Source organism: Ambystoma mexicanum, chromosome 2p, assembly GCF_040938575.1.
Source record: "Ambystoma mexicanum isolate Mex_15411 chromosome 2p, UKY_AmexF1_1, whole genome shotgun sequence".
Taxonomy (NCBI): Eukaryota; Metazoa; Chordata; class Amphibia; order Caudata; family Ambystomatidae; genus Ambystoma; species Ambystoma mexicanum.
The window spans coordinates 416,756,837-416,770,417 of record NC_090923.1 but is presented as its reverse complement, the minus strand read 5'-3'; the positions used below and the strand labels follow the sequence as shown (position 1 = coordinate 416,770,417).

At 43.9% G+C, this 13,581-nt stretch overlaps 1 non-coding gene across 1 annotated transcript; it reads left to right on the top strand.

The window, feature by feature from the left end:
* The first annotated feature begins 10,788 nt into the window (after positions 1-10,788).
* LOC138568195 (U1 spliceosomal RNA) lies at positions 10,789-10,952 on the top strand. Its single transcript, XR_011302552.1, has one exon. It is a non-coding gene; the product is annotated as a U1 spliceosomal RNA (small nuclear RNA).
* Positions 10,953-13,581: the final 2,629 nt, after the last annotated feature.

Below are 13,581 nucleotides of genomic sequence, written 5' to 3'. Positions count from 1 at the left end.
TTGTCCGGGATGTCCGTAATCAAACGAAAATGGGGGTGTCCTAAGGACACTATACCTGTCCGTACTGTTCGCAGGCAAGTTGAAACTGTTCTAAGAACACACAAGGTGTCCTAAGGACACTATACCTGTCCATACTGCCTAAAGAACATCTACGCACATGCGCACCACACCCGTAAGTTCTCCAAACAAGGCTCCTGTCCGTTACTGTTCACGTCGCTTCTGTCGCACTTTTAATTAATTTCAACCTGACCACACAGGCGGTAGCAGCCACTCTGGACATGCAGAAGGCATTTGACTCGGTCTCGTGGAAATACCTCTGGCGAGTTCTCGAGAAATGTAAGTTTGGCCCTAACTTCCGAACCTTCGTTAAGCTGCTCTATACCGCCCCCTCGGCCAGAGTTCGCACAGAGGATAGGTGCTCCATCCCCTTCCAGATATCAAGAGGGACACGACAGGGATGCCCGTTCTCCCTGCTAATCTTCGCCATAGCCATTGAACCCTTCGCTGACATGATTTGCCAGTCACACTCTCATAGGGGATTGCGCACAGCGGGTCAATCCGATATAGTTTCCCTGTGCGCTGATGACGCTCTCCTTTACATCCGCTCCCCGGAAACCAACCTCGCCCCTATCCTGGCATATGTTGCCCGATTCGGAGACATATCTGGGCTGAAAGTAAACTGCTCCAAATTTATATTATTCCCACTTACTGACTCCACACAACCCCCTTTGGATTTATGGGGATTCACCTGGTCTCAATCTAGCATCACATACCTGGGGGTGGTAGTTTCTTGACACACGGTGAAACTGCGCGAGGACAATTACCAGAACTATCTGACAAACCTGGCCACAAAAACTTCCAGCTGGACTAGGCTCCCCATTTCACTAGCAGGTAGGATTGGCATACTTAAAATGGTAGTATTACCTCAACTCCTTTATTGTTTCACCTACCTGCCGATATGGCCAGGGGACGCACTCTTCAAATCACTACGCCATATAAGTAACACCTTCCTTTGGCATTCAGGTGCAGTCCGCCTCAAACTGTCTACGCTGACCACCCCCAAGGAATTAGGCGGGTTTAACGCCCCAGATTTCACTAGATACTTGGTGGTAGCCCAATCCTAATTTGCATCTCATTGGTTTAACACCACTGACCCCCCTGCATGTTCGGTTGGAGAAACTAACGGTTTCTGACCGGGTGATTGGCTCCCTTATCCTTAAACCTATACCTCCTGACCCCAACTCCGCGGACCCCGTGGCTAGCACATCCTTAGCATTAGCCAAACTCTGGGCAATGGTCAACACACCTCACCCATTCCACGGGGACCTGCCACTGTGGAACTTCTTCCCTGATGTCCCACCTATCCCACAATCTATCGTATCTGACACTCCGCGATACCTATGAGCAGGACAATTTCATTGAGTGGTCTCCCACTCAACTGAACTCCCTCTTTCCCTCAAGCGTCGGCCCTCAGCGTGGCTACAATACTCCTCGCTCCGGAGGAATCTCAAATCCAGATACCCTGATTTCCCCACGCTACCGCCTGACGAACCCATAGTTGCGGAACTCTGCTCCTCTTCATTCTTCAAAGGAAAGGTGTCAAGTCTCTACTCCTTATTGCAGGCTAGAGCAGTCCCCGCCTTTACCAAGTTGAAATGCAGCTGGGAGGAGGATCTTGGGGTCGAGATCAACGGTGAGAGATGGTCCCGAATGTGTGCTCGCACCCACGACGTGTCTTATAACCCTAAATTTAAGTTAATACAATTTAAGGTGCTGCACAGGTATCATCATACACCAAAGAGACTACATCACATGTTCTGTGACTTTCCTCCCAATTGCCCCAGGTGTGGTACTGATCAAGCATCTTACATCCAAATGCTTTGGCACTGCCCTCACCTGACCCAATTCTGGACTGACATCTGCTCCACCTTATCAGACATACTGGAGCACACTATTGTCCCCACCCCACTACATTGTCTCTTCTATGACCTCCCCCAGTTGGGGCGCAACTCTAAGAAACTGGCGGGTCTTTGTATGTTGCTAGCAGTACGCTGCATATTGATGTGTTAGCTCCGCCCTAAGGCACCTACCTACACACAGTGGCTCAGGACAATTACATGGGCACATGACACGGAAGAGGCCTGGAGCGCAATGCAATGGGTTCAGGGCCTGTGTGTGACTGGCTATTACTCCAGCCGGCGGAGAGGAAGTGGGGAAGCAAGTGGTCTGTCATGGGCTGCCTTATTGGTCTTTTGAGTAACTTTTCTGTGGCCATTGTTGGAGGAGGAGCATCACAGGAGTCTGTGCCTGCAACAACCTTAAAATACCACTTGCTGCGCGGAGCGCGCGCAGAGAGGAAGTGGGGAAGCAAATGGTCTGTCGTGGTCCGTTGGGGGACAGAAAAGGAGAAGGTACTTTATTATGTGTGTTGGTTTGCTGTGAGGAAATATGGTCCGCTAATTTACACACTACTCTTCACAACAGTCACTATGACTTTGAAGTAACTTACCAAACCAGTCACATATAAATTTGAGTGACAGTTATATTGCTATATTGGTGGTGACGTGAGCAGCTGCAAGTCAGGTGGTCGGAAGAGTTGTTCACAGTGGAGAACTGTACCCTGAAAAACTGAAATCTGCGGGAGACGGCAGAGCAGCGCCGCCTTGATTCAGTGCAGCTGATATTGTGCCCGAAGGGCGGAGGTTGCGGCGAGCCAAGCCGAGCTCAGACCTCAGTGGGAGACTGCAGAGCTGCATCTCTTTGATCCCACTGGTTAGGTTTTGCTTTTGAAGAGCCGTGAGCGACTGTGTGCCGAGTGTCTGAACCCAGTGGGAGACTGCGGAGCTGCGTCTCTTTGATCCCGCTAAGTAGGTTTTTTGTTTTGAAAAGCTGTGAGCGGTTGCATGCCGCGTGTCTGAATACAGTGGAAGTCTGTGGAGCTGCCTCGTCAGATCCCGGTTAGCGGGTTAGCTTTTGTTCAGGCGACCCGCAAGTGTTTTGTGAGTTCTATTGCCAGATCCCCAAAAGTCTGTGTTGCAAGCAAAATAAATAAATAAACTAAAAGGGGAAAACCCCCGAATTCAATTGCCAGCTACTGGGCAGCAGACAAGCCCTGGAGTTAGGGACTGTGAATTGGGGGCAGTCAACTGTGCAGGGGCAGCCTGTGGGCCAGATTCTATAAGTGACCTCATTGCCAGTTAATACAAACTTCCCGAGCATTCGAAGTGTAGCGTAAAGTGTGAGCTCATAATTTCGAATTGTTAAATATCTGATGGAAATAGCAGTTGTGTATAAACATCCATCACAAGTTCACGTGCCACCCTGTTGTGTGTATACTTGTGAGCACAAAGCAAACTCTAACGCATTTGCACTTTAAGAAGTGGGAAGATTGAACGCACAGCCTTTTAAATCATTGCTGTTATATATCCCCCCATGGAATCTGCTTTGAGGAATGGTAAGCAAATTCGCGACTCCATAAAGAAGATGGCAGATAGTAAAATGCCCCAGAAAAATTATGATTCCAGGCATTCCCTTGGGACTGGTCAAAAGTCCTTACTATCTTTATCTGTCCAAGAAGAGGTGTGCGCTGCTCCTAAAGAAAACTTACCTTCTGCCCCGCCCATTCCCCAAAATTATGGCACCAGAGGTAATGGAAGAGTTTAAACCAACACAAAGAAATGCACCCTTCAGCTTAAAGGCTGCTAATGATTCTGCTGTGAAATTTAAAGTGACAGCATCAGGGATTGTAAATGATCATTTGAATTCCAATGAAGGTCCATACGATATTTAATTTGCACCCCCGTCAGACACCTCCATGATCGCTCCGGGGGTAATTGCGGCAATTGAACTGCGAATTAGTCTTTCACTTGGCCCTCCACCCCCCCTTCTGCTGCGAGTGTATTTCGTGAACAGGTGCTGCACCAGTTTCTTTGCCTTCCTTGTCCAATTTATATGCCAACTGCACCAAGCCTAATTTATTCTTTGGGGCCAATAAGCTTGCTAGTTCTCCTGTAAGGGAATTATTCCCTCGAAAGAATGTACACTTGCAGGCTGAGGATAGTCTCCAATTATCTTCTAAGCATATCGCTGGAGACACTCCCCCAGATCCAAATATACCTCATTCCCCGGTGTCCTCGATACCTCAAGAGGGCGACTCTGTGCATGCTATGGAACATGAGCTTTATACATTTCCTGTACTCTCTAGGATTTTAAACCTTTTGGACAAAGGACACAAATATACCCATCACTTGTTGAAGAACATGAGGGAGAGTCTGACCCAAGGGTATATTTTGGCTCAAGAAGCATGTCACAAATATCATTTAACTTGCCCTGAGCGTGCTGCAGCTATTGTAAGTAAGAACTTGTCTGCAGCTTCTCCTCTTCCTACCTCGTTTGCTTCTATATTCTCTGCAAACCCCTGTGTTGGAGAAGTAACCTCTGTGTCTCCCTCTATTGATTTGGTTTCTTTTGCCAAATTGCAACATGACAGACTGTTACAGGTGGAACACATTTTATTTAATGCTAAGTTAGTTCCTCCGGCATTTTTTCAAAATGATCTTGGAGATCTTGCCTTAAAGATGGACGGTGAATCACCTGACAGTCCTTCGGCTCTTACTGATATTTTGGACAAAGCTAAGACAGGGTCTGTTCCATCTTTTGAGCCTCCTGTAGTAACATCTATAACCTCAAACATATATCATACTTCAAGAAGAACTAAAAAAGCCTTCCAGAAAGCTAGTAAAAGAAAACTTAAAGCAAAAAACAACAAAACACCACCTTCTACAAATGGCTCATCCATTTCTCAGGTTCCATCTGCTAGCTCAGAGAAAGTGTGTGCTAAACCAACTGAAGAACAACTCCTAAACTTGAGTCAATTCAATGAAGAAAGTAAAAAAGCACTACAAATTAAACCAATTCAAAAGGCAACACCTGACGTACTCTGCAATGAAGTAAATCTTTCACATCTTACTAAACCCATGTTGATGACGGGAGATGAAGTAAGAAAGCCTGTTGTGCCTTCGGTAACTTTTTCCAATCTGAGTCAAGTCGGACCCTTAAATATGGTGCAAGCAAATATGAACACATATTTTCCAACTGCTAAAAACAAAACAAAAAAGGTTTGTCTGCAACTACTGCACCTCCAATTTCAAACACTTTAGGGCCAATTCCCTCTGCCCCTATTGTTGTTCAGGCTTTGATTCACTCCCCATCTTCGCTCGCAATTACAGATGAATCGAGCGGTCAAGTTATACCTAAGCCCAGTGTACCCTCACTAGAATTTAATAACGATGCACTTGCATGTGCTGATATCCCATGTCGCGAACCTCTTAAAGGTCCTCAGGCCTTACTTGTTCTGGAACGAAAACCAGAAAAAGACTTGAAGTTGGATGCACCTACTGTTCCTACATTTCCTTTGGCGGTATATAATGAACCACTACTACCATTTCAAGAAATTCCCTCCGAAATGCAAACCACAATTGGGTGGATTAGTAAAGCCCAGGTCAATGGTGCCACAAGTGTTAATCGCACCTTCCTAATGAATACTCTGTATAAAATTCCCTCCCTGCGCAATCTTGTAACGCAAGACGTGGAATGGATCAAACATGCAAACAATAATAACAGCATGTTATGCAAAGTCCAAACTGCAATTATTGCAAAATTACTGTGGGAGTTTAAATCAGATCTGCTAGTTTTGGGGCTTGAATTACGTGCATTCCCTTCGATTGACAAAGCTATAGACTTTTTAGAGTTCATTCCTCCTACAACATCATCCCATCAAAAGGAAACTGTGCCATACCCTGTCTCTCTGAATGATAACGCCCTGATTTTGGCACAATTAGATTCTATAACTACTGCACTAAATGGTTTATTGGGTATAATACCTCTTACAAAATCTTCCTTGCTGCCTTCGTAATGTAAAGAATTAATAATTTGTTCATGGAATTGTTGTGGGCTGAAGAACTTAAATTCATGGTTTTCTACCAGGGGCCAACAGCCAATACCATCAATACTACTTATTCAGGAAAAGATGTCCACCAAGGATATTCACTTTGATGGCTTTACCTCATTCTATAACCCGGCCATCAAGAACAATCAAGGTCGACCCTCAGGAGGGACAGCCATTTTGCTTAACAATAATCTACGGTTCTCTGTAAACCATACTTTTAATGCTTCATTCTTTATTCTGATCGATCTGAATATCTCTATTTTCTTATTTCACTTTAATGGAATCCTGCTGCTTTGTCCATTGAATCTGCTATTAATATTTTAAATAACACTCTCATTGAACTAAACTTAAATAATCCTCAAGCAGAAATTCTTTTGGGAGGGGATTTTAATTCTTTCCTTTATGCTACTACTAATTCAGATATGTCTTCTATCATGTCTAGTCATTTTAAACACTCCTCTTTCAATGGTAGAAGATGGTCCCGATTTTTCTCCGATTGGGACTTATTTGCAATGTTCCCGACCTCTTTGGAAAATTACTTCACGTGGAAGAGAGGAGTCTCTAAATCAACTATTGACTTCATTGTGAACTCAAAAAATCTGTCGGGCTTACTTTTCCCTATTGTCTCCCTTCCTGTTACCTTTGGTGATCACGCTATGATATTCATCACTACAACCTCGATTACAGTTGAACATTTCCAGAATTTACCGACTTTAGCTCTAGTCCAAACTGATAGAACTTTACTATCAATTCACTGGAATGCTTCAACTTGTAGACGTTTAACATTCCTGGTGAATCGGGATCTTTAGTCAGAATGCAACCGGCATAGTTATCCCTCTGAAAAAATTATTTCATGGAACCTTAACATGATTCAAGTCCATCTTAAATCCTCGATTCCACATTCCAAAACTAGTTTGTCTACAAGTGCGGCACGCTCTTCTTTCTCTGTCTTGCAAGCTAAATTAAAGAGACAAAATAATTTAGAAGTAAGGCGTCTAAAGGAAGGGGGTTTTCCTCTGGAGGTGTGGAATACGGTGCTGCAAAAAAATCTCTATTACAGAAGTATAAAAATGAAACAAAGAATTTGCTTTTAAATTACGCTTGAGCTAAACCAAAAAATGATTAGTCTCATTTGTAATTACAATATTAGAGACATTTGGTGAATGTTACGCTCTGTAAATGGGATAGCTCATGATTTATTATATTCGTTGATCGATGGTACTACTTGGCACACATTTTTTTTTAATCTAAATACTCTCTTCCGTCTAGGTTCTCTCACTTTGACATCACAAATTATTGCTTATGATCCCTTCCGTCTGCCCTTGGACTATTGCTGATATTGTCTTTGCTATCAACAAACTTAAGCCATCCAAATGTGCGGGGCCAGATGGTCTTCCACCATGTGTGATTAAAGATGATCCGCAATTCTGGGCAATCATCTTCTCAAGGATCTATCAAATTATTTTTAAAACTAAGTCTTTACTTGTCTCATGAGTCACTTCTATTATTATACCACTTCACAAAAAGGGCCCTCTGAATGATCCATTGAACTTTCGCCCTATCATGCTCATTGACGTTGCAGCTAAAGTGTTTGGGTTGTTGATATTTGGCGAGGTGGAAACTTTTATAACCAAAAATTCTATACTCAACAAAGCCCAAATAGGGTTCCGCAAATCTATGAGTACACAACTTAATGCAACGGTTTTGGCACATTTAACCGCTGCAGCTCAGTCTTCTACTCATGGGACCATCTTTATTGCCTCATTAGATCTTTCTTCTGCCTTTGATTGTGTAATCAGAGGCAGACTTTGACAAAAGATGATGGAATATAAGTTCCCTCCATATCTGGTCACACTCATTTCCTTACTCCATCATAATACAAACTTTAAAGTGAGAATTTATAAAGAGGGATACCTGACTGAAGCAATCCCGACCTTTATTAGAGTTAAACAGGGATGTAACCTGGCGCCGGTATTTTTTAATCGTTATCTGTAAGATATTGGGCGTATTTGGAATCCTAATAAATCTTTTGCAGTACGAATAGGCAACTTACATCTTTCATGGCTCGCATACGCTGATGATGTACTTCCCTTAGATCGCACTCATGCAGGGCTTCAGAATAAACTCAAGTGCTTTTCTCAATATTGCAAGATAAATAATTTCACTGTAAACTCAACGAAATCTAATATCATAATCTTATCTTCGAACAAAAAAAAATTGCGGAAATTTCAATGGACGATTGACTCAATTGAAGTCCATCTTGTCAATCGCCGAACTTATTTAGGTTATAATCTTGTAAATAATTCGTCATCGATATTCTGGCAGAAAGCGCTTGCTGAAAAAGTAACCCCCTTGATTGGACAAATGAAAATAATTCTTCGGAAATTTTGTAAATTCTCATTGATCCCCCTCTATGAATACTACTTGAAAAAGGTGGAAGCCATTATACTACACGAGCTGGACCTTTGTCTCGTAGATTTCAATGTTTTCTTAAACAAATTGCAAGCGAGGATTTGGAAGTCAACGTTGGGTCTGCCAAATTACCTACCTAATTCCATATTAAGACATGAATTAGGACTAAACTCTTTAGCATCACGTTACAATTGGAGACTCTTAAATATTTATATTAAAATGCATTTTCCACCTTTGAATTCCATCTATGAGGACTTCTCTATGATCCTTACAATATCTCAACCAAGGTCCAATGAATTCTTTCAGAAACGTATTTTCAAGTTACTGTCCCAGATTAATATTTTGCCTGAAGAATTACAATGGAAATGGCGCCTTGCTAGACAAAGAATTTTCTTAAATGATTGGGCAGCGACGTCAGACCTAATCTCGAGTTATTCCTCATTTTCTGAATATGCCAGCTTTATGCATAAGCAATATCCTCGCTTGCAATACTTATCCCTTTGCCCTTGTGCAGCGTCCTGCAAACTCTATATGCAATTTCGTCTTGATCTTTTTTTATACTAAATCCAGAACAAAGTACTGGTTGTCACAATTAAACTCATATGACACCCTCACTTGTTGATTCTGTAATAATGAATAGGCAGAAGAAACTTTAAAACATCTTTTGCTTTTTTGTACGTACTTTGAATCAGAGCGATTAAACATTATGAAAGGTTTTCATCATGCTAACACGATTACAGGACAGAATCTTGTGTGGGCTAGTTGCATGTGGGGTAAGTTGTAACTCCATTATTTTTGCAACTGTACGTTTCCATAAAATCATTGAGTCTGCTCTTACTGTATAAAGTCCCAAGAAAAGGTTATTGGTTATAGAATTTAACCATACTTGTTATTAGTTGAAAAGGGGTCATAAAATTGCATAAGGGACCTGTTGGAGAAACAAAAAGGATTTGTGTGTTGCCATCAGAAATGTCATGCTGATTTTTATCTGTGCTGTATGTTTTACACATTTTATATATTGGTAAGCGATTAAGTTTTTTTTTAATTTAATTTTCTCGTATTGCCATTTTAAATTTACTTCAAATAAGCAGTTTTTCTTTTCTCTTAAGTCATTGTATTTTGATGTTAACATTATGTAACTAATTTGTAAGAAAAACAAAGTTTTCTTCTTTTTTGTAAAGGTGCGTAAGCACTAAAATCAAAATAAATAAAAAATAAAAAACAATAAAAAAATTGCTTCAGCCAGTAGCCAATCATGCAGTGTGACACATCGCTATGCACATTAGCGACCACCACACCCAAGCACATGCTAAGGACTCAGATTTAGAGGAAGCCGGAAGCTCTGTGAGTGTGAGCAGGACTAGGCACCAGGTACGGACAAGGACGGGGCCATTACAACTGCCTGGCTCAGCCCAAGGAGACTGTCTCTGGACACAGAATTTGTGCGTGTGGGCCAGCATGCTGAGCCAGTAAGCAAAGTAAGTAATTAAGTAAAAAAATAATATTGAAGGGGCCGATGGGCCCGCGGTGGGTGGGACAGAAGTCAGAACACCGAACGTGAAGTGTGTTTGTACTGTGGTTGGTGAACATGGATGTCGTTTAGGGCTAGCAAGTGCTGCCCATGGCTATTGGCTTGCTACCCCTGACCAATCGGCTGCTAACCCAATCCAATCCTCCAATCAGGAGCAAGAGGCCAAGTAACACGCACGGCACGTTCACGCTGTTGGGCTGGCTCCAGGCTCCCTCCATTTTGTTTGCAGGCAGGAGGAGCACAAGTTGTGTCGTGTCTATGAGCTGACTGAGTGCAGGCCTGCACCTGACTCCGCCCGCGTCCCTGAGTGGAGAGAGGAGCTGCTCAGGTGAGTGATCGATGATATTAGGGAATGTTAGCTACTGCCTGCAACTAGTCGAAGAATTTACGGGCGGGTCTGGCGCGGGGACCGGCACCAAGCAGAATTATAATGTCCACCTGGCCTCCCGCGGCACCGGGCCTACCTGCAAATTGAATTTGAGACAGTGCTTAGTATGCACTCTTCGTGGGTGCCTGTGGTGGGCTGGTGGCCGCTCTTGTTAAGCAGAGCGACCTGTCGGCTGATGAGGGTCATGGGCACATCTGGGGACGACAGGCCAGTGGGCAGACTGTAACAGGATTTCTCAGGCCCTCCTGCTATCCGACTGGGCCTGTTGGCTGCTGGCCAGGCCCGAATGTATGTAAATCTCAGGCCGAGCAGGAACTGATAAGAGAAAGGAACTGCTAAAATGTGCCTCTTCTGCTCGGCTCTGCCGGCTGAAGCTTCCCCCTAAACGTGGGACAGGCAGTTCTGCAGATGCTCGGGCTTCCAGGCGGGCTGGGTCAGGGCCTGCCTTCTGACGCTTGCTTAGCGGGGCATCCAGAACAGGCCCAACCCCTGCCCTTCCGCTTGCAACTCATACTTACTTGGCAGGGGAGAATCTGTGATCAGAAAGGCAGATCTACCAGGGTGTGGCTCATCCATTGCACATCGAATTTGTTGAATGCTGCAATGTTCCCAAATGCGGGATACTCAACTGCATTATTTCTGGTAGTGGGGGACTGTGTTCACACTTTTCCCCGATTTATTGGTGAAAGAAAGAAAAACGTAAAGTGTGCGGGTAGGTTGGTTGCACACAGAGCCAGGTCTTGTAGCAGAATTTCTTTTGCTGCAGTCAAGAGGGCCAGTGGTGAGCAGCTCGGGTCCTCTCCATAGCTCCGATTCATTGGTGAAAGAAAAAGTAAAGTGTGTGAGTCGTTTGGTTGCACACAGAGCCCCTGGAGCCCCTGGTCTTGTAGCAGAATTTCTTTTGCTGCAGTCAAGCGGGCCAGCACTGAGCAGCTCAGGTCCACAGCATTCACTGGAGGGGTGAAGTGCACAGGTGCCTAACCCCAGACTTGTGCGCCCCATGATATCAGGTGATGCTGTGCCTGTTCCCAATATGACCCACAGCTGTAGGTTCTGAAGGGGATGAATATCGGAGATGTCTGGCTGTTTTGTGCAGGAATAATGAGTCTATAATACAACTGCAACACGTCTTACTGAGAGGTAATCCTGAAGGTAACTTTTCGAATCAGAAGAAAATGGGGTCAATCTGGTAAGAAACTACATTTTAAGTTTTTATGATCAGAACAGTGAAGGAATTGCAACTGTATGAGAACATGTGTTCTCTGGTGAAATATTCTCCCTCTCTCCCCTTTTATCCTGCCTTTCTCTTATCCCTAGACCCGCCTATCCGCCCCTGTCTCCCCAGAATGTGATTTCTCTCTGTAATCATGTTGAAATAACAGGGTGGATCCACATAAAGAGGGGATTTATCATTTGGGTTCATACACATCCGTGATAATATGGGCCTTGTCACACTGCTACATATGATGATCCATTCTTGTATTAAATGTCTGTCATATTACATTAATATTATAACCATATATTTCTTAGTGTGCTGAGGGATAATGCCTTAGGATGCCACTTCCAGTGAATGCTCGTGGGGAGGGGGGTTCAACTGACATCATTTCCTGATATGTCATTCAGGGGAGGGGTCAACTGACATCACTTCCTGTGATGTCACTTCGGGGAGAGGGCATGTGAGGTCACGTCCGCTACCCCTGGCATTTTGATGAAATGACGTCCCTGTTGGTGAACTGTCACCAGCCAGAGTCAGTGAGACAGGAGGGAGGAATGTGAAAGGGAAAGATGGGGAAGGCTATTAGGCATGTTGCATCGACTTGTGTAATTCCTCACTCTGAACCAGCCAACAGAAATATTGTGTGAGCGACTAGGAAGGAAAGCAATGCAGGGACATGGCATGTTATCAGTAGAGATGTTCACCATGAAAGAGTTTGCTGCTACGCTTTGGCACTGCAAAGTCTATCAGTAGCATCGGATTTAGTTAATTATGTGATGTGGAAAGAACAATGAAGTTTTGCAAACAAGGGCTTGCCATTTGTTCAGAGCTTGTGTGCATCATGGAAAGGCAGCTGGGACTGATGCGATTTCCTGTAAATGTTTGACGATTCAGGGAGAGTGTGGCTTGATGCTTGAGGTGGTCTGATAAGAGCATGGTTTGTTGTTGCTGTGAGAGAGGACGCAGGGTTTCCCAAGCCTGTGCGGTTTAAAACCCACCAAGACCAATTGTGCCTCCCAGTGTGCACATCGGGCACAGTCGGTCTGGCCATGGAGCAGGCCGGGGCCCACTTTGTAGGTTTGGAGGCCCTGTGTGTCATCATTACTTCGTTCATCACACACTGCAGTGCATTAAGGGACAATGTACCCGGCTACCAGTAGCCTATTAAGAAGTTTGATTCGTGGGCAGACGGAAGAAATCTCCACGGGCCAGATACATGTATTATGCTGCCCTCTAAACGGCCATTTGTCAAAGAAGGATGAATACCCTATGAACAGTCAGACTCACACACGGTCGCTCTTTTCCCACTTCACTGAGATGCCAGGGTTCCAGGCCTTCTGCCTTAGCCTTACAATCCACCGTAATCTGAAATTACATTCCAAGACTGTTTCCCACAGAATGCTTAGTTTTTGAAATGACTGCACACAAGCGGATACATGAAGGTCACTGTGACACAGAGCCATTTGGTTGGCACAGTTACAAAGCAAATTAATTTTTTCCAAAAAGGTGTAAATTTGAATAGTAAAACATAACACAACGTAAAAAACTTAGCGGCAGCGTTTTGCAAAAGGCGGATTTTTGGAATTTTAAGACTGACATTTTCTGCTGGATGATGCGGGTAGGACTTAAAGATTTTGCCCACCATTAATAGTGCCAAAAGAAATTGCCATGGCACCTCATAGCGCTATTAAAGTTTTACACCGGCATTCTTAGCTGCATCCATGTTGGTAGGTTCAGCAACAGGTGAGCATGAACTACTTTAATATCTAAGCACACATTACTGTATAATTTCTGCAAAGACGTAAAAACACCCAATTTTCCGTGAGGCTGACCAGCTGGCTTTGCAACCCACGCCAATAAGCAATGGATTTATTTCACATGCTCCCAGGGGCAAGGTGCAGCTGGCAAAATGCCCCAATTAATGGAAAATATACATGTCTTAACCCCAAATGTGCTCTTTCAAAAATCTTAGACCTTCCTTCTACCATAAACCTTCACTTCAACTTGTAAACATTGAGCAACTGCATCTATCGATTGTGACGTGCAGCATGTGATTAGGATAATCTTTATCCAGTCTTGCCTCTTTA